This window comes from Pomacea canaliculata, linkage group LG3, assembly GCF_003073045.1.
Source record: "Pomacea canaliculata isolate SZHN2017 linkage group LG3, ASM307304v1, whole genome shotgun sequence".
Taxonomy (NCBI): Eukaryota; Metazoa; Mollusca; class Gastropoda; order Architaenioglossa; family Ampullariidae; genus Pomacea; species Pomacea canaliculata.
In genome coordinates, this window is record NC_037592.1 from 41040937 (window position 1) to 41049908 (window position 8972).

Below are 8972 nucleotides of genomic sequence, written 5' to 3' on the forward strand. Positions count from 1 at the left end.
AAAAATATCATAGCGAAATATATTCATCACAATAATTAAAAACAAACGAAAAAAGAGAAAAGCAAACTTTTACTCCCCAAATAATATTTTAAAAAATCCCCCCAAATAAAAAATTTTCGGGGGCACAAAACACAAAAAAAAACCGGTTAATTTCATTTTGAAAAAAACTGTTTGAAAGAAAAAATTGTTTAAATAAGTAAAAAAATCACAATTTTTAAAAAATCGTGGGCTTTTTGTTTTAGGCAAACTGCCATGAAAAAATCATTTTCAAAGCCACTACTCGCGCCTTTCTAATGCTCAAACCCATGCGAAAGAGATCATACCTGACGAAGCGACCAAATATTTGTATGTAAATCCCCAGAAGTCAACAATATCTGCATTAGAGATTTCATAATGTCTTTATCCTGACGTAATTTAAAGTGCATCCTAATCTTAGATGCTAGCAAAGGTAAAAATCACAATAAAATAAATGTTATTTGGGTCTTTCAGTCTACTTTTATAAATTTTTCCTGGTTACAAAGTTGAGTTAATATCTCAAAAGAATTAATATCAACATTTAGCCAAAAACTGGATGTTATCTGACTGGCAAATTTTATTTTTCTCATCTATTGAACTGGTAGGGAAATCAACGGCCAAAGGCCAAACGTTTTCTATGCTCTAAACTGTAATTGCATCCATGTGGACCGGTTTCCTGCACACAGAGGTAACAATGATATGAACTGCATTTTATTTACAAGACATCACAAATATGTTTGAACGACTGCACTGAAGATTCAATAATTAAAGATGTGCTAAACTTAAATAATAATAAATCAAATACACCATATCGAGGCTTTGGGCACATATGCACACACCACACAAGCATACATGACGCCACAGCATCAAAATGCAAATTATATGTCACAAAATGCCACATGCGATAAAGTAGGACGGAAATTAACGCCCGCAGATTACATTATTCAGCTTGAGAAGGCGCTTGATTCATCCAGCGCAAGTATGATCCACAGTTCCACCACCACAGTTTCACCCATAGCAAGATCTATGAGTAAAGGCCATTGTTCTTCCTTAATAGCCATGACCGCAAATCCTTCTGAAAATCATACTGAATCACAGAAGTCAATGCAAAATTCCATTAGTAAACAATTTTTAGGACACATGTGTTAATTAAGCACACGTTATAGCACCTTCTCATCATCAGCAGACTTAAAGCGCTTACACTAAGAAGACACAGCCACGGATTTGGGACAGTAACTCTTTCGTTTATGGCCTGAACTGGGGCATTAAGATTTCATAGTAAACAATCACACAATAACAATCTACAGTTGGCAACAAATGTGAAATATCAAAATATATAGATGCAGTCACATAGAGAACAAAAACAATAATGTATTAGAAATTTACTCCAACAGTGGTTATGCAATATGAACAATTTGCTAATAAATTATAGAATTTTTGACTGAATTCATCCACCGATGAATTAAAATTTGCGATTAATGCACAATTAAACAGAAGCCGCACTGTCTGTGACAAAGCTGTTACAAGGGTGAGCATCAATATAAGCATAAGTCAACAACAAGAGGTCAAGAGCAAACTTTAAAATCTGCAAAAGCTGTTCACAAGAAAGGACACAGAAAATACTAATTTTCAGTCTTACTTCTTGGCCTCGGCAATTCCTTTAATGTCAACTTCAGAGAATTATGTATCTTGTCCAATCTGTAACAGATTAACCACTGGCTTGTATAAAGAACTGCGAAGGCAACCAAACTGATGAAATTCAGTGTGTGTAAAGTCTGAACCTAGCTGTGAAAGTCGACTGGAACCTAGTGAATGTAGACTTATTATTATACCCAAGTTCAAAATAATTTTACAATAAACTCTTACACATTGATTGTATGACACAGAAAGAAGAGAATGAGTGGATTTAAATAATAAAAAACATGCCATGATCTGTGAGTTTAAAAGTATAAAAAATATTAAACATCTCAATATCCATCATCCATCATCATCATCATCATCATCATCATGCTTTTCTTCATATTATTAAACATCTGTTGGAATGTGACTCAAATCTTAAAAAAAAAAGGAACAACACTTTTGCTCTTCTATTTACACATATACAGATGTCATCAACAATTTTATTTTCTCTTGTTTCCTCTCTCTCCCATCTTTCAGTTTTCCTGCATTGATCAGTCGTAGGACGTTTCCGGTTCACCAACCGTAGCGCTGCTGTTGAACCAGTCTTTCTCTTTATTTATTCTACTTACTCCAGTCTTACTATTTCCCCTACAGTTCCAGACCAATATTTAGTTTTCAGTCTTACACAATCGTCAGCTTTATCCGCGAGAAGAAAGCAAACCTGGAACTGTCGACGACTGCAGACTGGGGATCGAAGCCCTGGCACCGGCTGACATGGATCTGGGCAGTTTGTGTCATCCAGTGACACCAATCTCACCGTGGGAAGGCTTCCACCCCACATTTTGTTTAATAACCTACAGCAGTGCGTTTCTTTTGAAGCCACGTTGTCTGTGAACTGTGGACAACTGCAATAACCGCCAGACCGATGGGCCATAAATCCTTGTTTTTATTGCTGTCCCCGGCAGCCTGCAGCTGCTTTCATGGAGGACAAGAATTTCACAAGTTCCGCGTTTTCCCCAGAGAACTGGGCCAATCCTGTCCCAATGTCCAGGCTTTCCAGACTGTTCCTCATTCGCTAAACATGAAAAATAGTAGTTTTGTCTATATCGATAAAGTTCGACATCAGTTCATATGTAGTCGTCTGTTCCCCTGTGGGTTTTATATCCCCTGAACACTAGTTTTTGGTATACGAGTTATCCCCTCACACCCAGCGACCCCGCAATTTGGAAAAGTATTCTTGAATTTTGTTTCGTCAGATTTTAATCGTCGTTTGCCAACAGTTGTGAGACCTGAGTGCCTCATGTATAGCATTACACCTATTTACAGTATTACATCTTTGTATAGGTTACACTTATTTCACAGCATTACAACAGCGTTACACCTATCTGACAGCATTACACATTTGTATAGCGTATAAACCACGATGAACAAATGGTTTCAATTTTTTCTGGCAGTACAGAGAGCTTTAACTTGATTGTCTCCATTTGTTTACATTTCAGCTGACTGTGGTTCATATTAACCCTCTCCCAGCCAATAATGGCGACGGTGAACAACATGTTATTTGGTCAGTGATGTCATCCACTGAGTTTTCAGCACACATCATTAAGTTCCATCTGGGGAAGATTCAACTTTAAGTGCAGTTGGTCCTCGGTATACGCGGGGCTTCAGGACACCGAACTCCCTGGAATGTGTATAATTCATGAGTAACTCTAGCTGTCCTCCCCTTCATTCTCATTACCGTTGATATGTGACATCATAAAACAAAGCAATCAATACGCTATCTTTACTGTATTACTGCACTGAAACAGTCTATTAAATCGCGAACTTGTATTGCTGGACTGCTGGCAGACAAGTTTTTCCAGTTAACAACGAAAACGAGGCAGTTGTGTGCAAAGCTTCCGGTTTAGTCACATTGTTTAGGCTCGCCGAGACTAACATCAGAGAACGTCACAAGAGCTAAGCGGTGGTCTCGGCAGACAGACAGCAGTCCACCTGTACACATTTAAATTTCAAGTGGCGTTCATTTACGATTTCTCCAGTATTATATACAAAATAAAAAATACGAATAGCATTGAATTATTGATGGCAAACCCGCGAATAATTGAACAATGAAATGTGAGTCAACTGTACTTTTACACTGATCATCACGTAGCAAGCATTTGACCACGATAACAACAGTTGACGACAGACGACCTGAAACAGACGAGTCATCTCACCTGTAACAACTCACAATACACAGAGTATGTAGTACAGCAGAGCAACGATTTCAGCCTTCCACTCCCACAACTGGATGTTAGCTTTCCACTCTTTTTTCCCCGTTTGTTTAGCGACATGTTGCACTGTGTGTGTGTTATGTACATTTATTAGCCTTTCTCTTGTATTGCGCCTTGAGCCGTCTGCTAAGTCTGGAAGTGCGATACATAAATTTTCTTTATCATTGTTTTTATTGATCTGGGACTGGATGGAGTTTACACCTCCAAGCTTTGGCAGACAGGTACGAAAAGGGAGGTAAGAACCTTAAACCGCATGATCCCTAGATGACTGGGGAAATTGGAATTTAATCTGGATGAACTATGACACACATCTGGATGAGGCAGAACTTGACATAGACATAAGAGAAGCACAAAGGCTTCCTGACCACTGACAATGTTCCACACCTTACTTCACTCCTTCCAAACCCCCGATGTAGACGTCCGGGTAGATAACAGCGGAGAAAGTGCATCTGCAACCTGTTCAGATTTTACACCATCCAAACAAAGTGAATTACCTGTCTTGCCATTTGGTGTCTGCATGGCAGTTAGTGTAAATGTGTATAAATTATTTACGACACAGACGAATGTGGCATATCTGTGTGGGAGGAGGAATCCTGTCTGAACTCGTGACCCCTGTCTGTAGTTGTGACTAATTCCTGTGAGTGTCAGCCCACGTCTGTCACTACCCGGCAAGAGCCAAGATGCCAGACACAAATCAACCTGAATTCCGATTATGTCCCCCGGGGATGCATTGCAAAAATTATTTGTTGTTATAAAACTGGTTAATTGCTGGCAAACGTTTTGTCCGTAATCCTATAGCCTTTCATGTGTGCTCGTTGCACAAAAGGGAAAAACGTTGGTTATGCTACATTAATAAATTATGCATTGAATTTTATGTAATTTGTTACAGTAATTTCATCCTCTCTCGCTAATAGCTGAGTATTCATCTTAGTGTTGTTTGCTTTCCAACGTCGGTAAATACCAAAACTCACGAAGAACAAGACAAAAGAATAAAAAAAAAGTTCGATACGTGTGTGCCAAACAAACAGATTCTGAAACACAAGAAAAATAGTTTGGAAAAATATTTTCTAGAAGCAGTTTTACCGTTGGAGAAGTTCACGGACGAGCGAGTGTTTGGAAACATCCGGCAACATGTCCAAGGTCAACAAACAACCTGGAATTTCATGGTCTGAGGCCAAAGAAGCCATTGCACTGATGTGACAAATGTCATATTGACTGTGATGTCAGAAGTGTGGCCTTACCTTGACTCAGATTGAAGGCAAAGCTGTTCATTCATTTACCATCTTTGACAAAAACGCCATCTGCACAAAGACCCAGGAATGATTGAAACTTTCGTGTTTTGACATTCGGACCCAGACAGGTCCCACAATTAGGGTTTATTTCACAACAAAGTGAAAAATGTCTGTAATATATGGGTTAATACAGTTGCAGGCCCTTGGCGGCCATTACGCTGAGCGAATTTCGTTCTCAGAAACAGTGTTCTCAAACGTGAACACGAGCGAAACAATTTGTCAAACAGGTTTGAGAAACACTTGTAATAAATATCGCGGCAAACGTGGAAAACAAGATATTTCTTAAACAGTTACAGGGAAAAGTGTTTTCCAAACACCAGATGACAGATTTAACAGCCTTTGTGTGACGTTCATGAGAATATCATGTCACGTGTTGCGTGAAGGCGAGCCTCTCCATCGCAGCAGCATCCCGTCAAGCACAGGAAACCCGAGAGAGGGCGCTGCTGGCCGCGTGTTGCCGTCGTTCACGCGCCGTCGACTTCAGCATCGACTGTCACACAAGACTGATAGGCGATCACTCGCAGTGGTCACCCTGACGTCCTCGTCTGACCCTCGGCAGCCTGCCGCTCTCTGCGCTCGACGGTGACGTTCTTACCATGTTAATGTCGGCTTTGGGCGCTGACAGACGTCACAGGGGGACAGGGCGGCGTGTCTCGAAACGAGACAGAGGAACCTGTGCTGGTATATTCAGGTTTTATGTCAGACTGATTTATTATTATTATTATTATTCTTATCATATTATTTTTACTTCTCTTTTAATATTTTGGTACATGTGCGTCAATTACTCTCCACTGTGAGATCAAAGAATCTGCTGCCTCATCTGGTCACTACACGACGAGGTACCTGAGAGCATCTTTTTAACATTATCAGGCTGTCATACTAGCATTGCATTCTGAAAGACATGCGACGAACCTGGAGAAAATCTGTAGGTGTAGAAGACCCCATCAGTCATTGGGGAAGCTCAGTCTTGAAAACATCTCAGTGTGTAGTGGTGGAGCTCAGTCCCCTAAGTAGCCGTATATGAGACCTTTCGGTATATATAGGAGGCTCAGTCTGTAGCTAAAGAAGGTTTTTTCGGTTCTAGAGGGATTTACCTGTGGCTGAAGGAGACCCAGTGAGTAGAGGCTCAATCCTCATTCAGAGAAGCCTCGTGGAGTCCAGTCTGCAATGGAAGAGGACCAGGAGCCTGTGGGAATACGATGTTTCTGGTGCCAACACCAGCACCGTCCGCCATCGGGTAAAATCGATGTCGTTCACAGCTGCTCACTCCGTCCTTTCTGTAGAGCGAGATATCATCTATCAATAATGCCAGTGGGCCATCTTGTGGGCCGCCCACCTATCGCACCATCTTTCCCCAACCAAACTCTTCCCTCCGTTCATCTCTGCATCTGTGGGTCTTTCTTATGTTTTCAAAGGCTCGTTTCCATCTTTTTTGTCTGCTTGGATGTTGCCTTTTGCCTCTGTCTCCCCCATTCAGCTTTGCTGTGTGTGTGTGTGGACCAGCTGCTCTATCATGATTATAGCTCTACTTGCTGACATGGAATAAAAGCACCAATTGTCTCCCTTCCTCTTCCTCCCTCTCTTGATTGCTTTCCTATTCTCTCTCTCTCTGGTGCGCTATCTCTCAATAAGATCTTACTGCGATGAAAGTTAGGTTGTTTTTTTTTTTTAAACGAAACTGAGTCAACCTGCTGCAATTAAGCACATTTAAGGGGGTCACAAAGGGCGTGGGCTTTGTGTGGTCCTGATATCAGAAAATCTTTGCTTGCATGACTGCCTTGCGTGATGCCCTGTGTGCAGGTCGCTAGTCCCTCGTATTGTACCAGTCCGGACTGTCGAGCGTTTATTCGTCTGGCTGCTGGCACGAGTTTCACGAGAACTGGAATTTCCTTTCTCCCATAAAAGTGTCAGTACGCCATGTTTTCCAACTGAAGTTTAGCTACAAACATGCGAAAGAGATGCACAAGTCCAAGCAACCCAACACTTCTGTCGAGATGATCGGAGCATCTGAGTGAATGCCAGGCACTGTGTTAGAATTAATTTTTTTAATTATTTTTAATTTCTTGCTTTGTTTACTTTCAGACCTTGTTTCTGGATGAAACATCGGCTATGGTTATTTTTTTTTATCTTAAAGTATTTTGATACTCGTTACAAGGTGTTCTTGTTAGCGAAGGTAATGGATGTACGTCACTGATGGATGATGAAGCATGGGAATGGGATGAGTACGTCACTGATGGCAGGTGAACAGAGCTTACACATTTACAGATAAAAAAACTTTAAAAATGTGAGAAAATGGAAAGACCTTCACATATGGAATCGATGTTCCAACTAAGCATTGCTAAATGAGGAGCGTTAGGGCCTCCACAGAGGTGGGTGTACAGAGTTGGAGCAGATCATGAACTCGAGGGTAAAGCTATGGTTCTAAGTGACTAATGGGATGTTATTATGAACTAGAGGGTCAAGCTATGGCTTTAAGTGACTAATGGGATGTAGTTATGAACTATGGGATGTCATTATGAACTAGAGGGTCAAGCTTGGCTTTAAGTGACTAATGGCATGTCATCATGAACTCGAGGGTAAATAACTAATGGGGTGTATTTTTTCTAATGTTCGGTTAATAATCAGCTGAATGCCAGATACTATTTCCCCAACTCAGGGTGACTATACATTTTCCCCCGTGGCGAAGCATCCCTCCACAAATCACCATTCACAGAGAGAGGTCAAATCCCTGACGTCAGAGAGTTCATAACTTTGTTAGTGACACGTGACGGCCTGAACCCATCGGAAAAGTAGGAACACGTGTTAATTAACCCCTCGTGACGTCACGATTTTATGTCTTCTGTTCAAGGTCGTGTTTGTATGTTTGGATTTCGAAACGAAAGTGGAGAAATCTCTCAGATTTGGGGGAAATGGTATCTTCACTGTGCTTTGCCCGATCATTAGCGGAAAGGTAATCCTTTGTAGTTATTTTTAGCCTTTCAAGACCTTTGGATGCGCTGGACGACGACCGACAAAATGTTGCTGACATCGTTATGTTCATAGAACTTGTAAAGCCAGTCTACATCGCTAGAAAAAGCGTTAGTCATCAGTTCTCCTGTCTCGTTATCTCGGTTTTTTTTCTCTCTTTGTGCCATCATCCTACTTCTAGACATAACTGACATCCAGTAAACACAACGCAGGCATGGAAAACCACGCGCGCGCACGCACGCACACTCACAAAAACACACATGCACTCACAATATACATTCATGCACACGCATCTACACACACACACACACACACACACTACACAAACGCACGTACACACACGCGCGCGCGCCTGCAGAAGCACGCGAGCGGATGGATAGAAAGAAGGTGATGACAATATTTTGAGACAGAAGATGTGGCTAAATCATGGGAGCACTTGTTGCTGAAGGCAGCTGGTGATGAGGACAAGTTTTGTGACTGGAGTCTGGCCTGGGCTGTCGGCTGCTGCTACTTCAACTGTTATGACTGCCACCGAGTGTGACGACAAGATGATGTTCGCCCTCCAGCCATTCATGGCAGTCTAGTGTTTCCACACTCGCCTCCTAACTGCTGCAGCAACAGCACATCAGCTGTCTTGTGGAAACAATGTACTTGTCTGTCTTTTTTCAACCAGGCGCCTGTTCTGGCTTTTCGTGCAAGCATCCTTCTTTTTGTTGCTGCTTTGACTGGTAACTGAAAACTAAATGATGCCCAGGTCAATGTCAAGATTTGTGATAACAGCTTTCATTGTTTACTTAAGGACCAA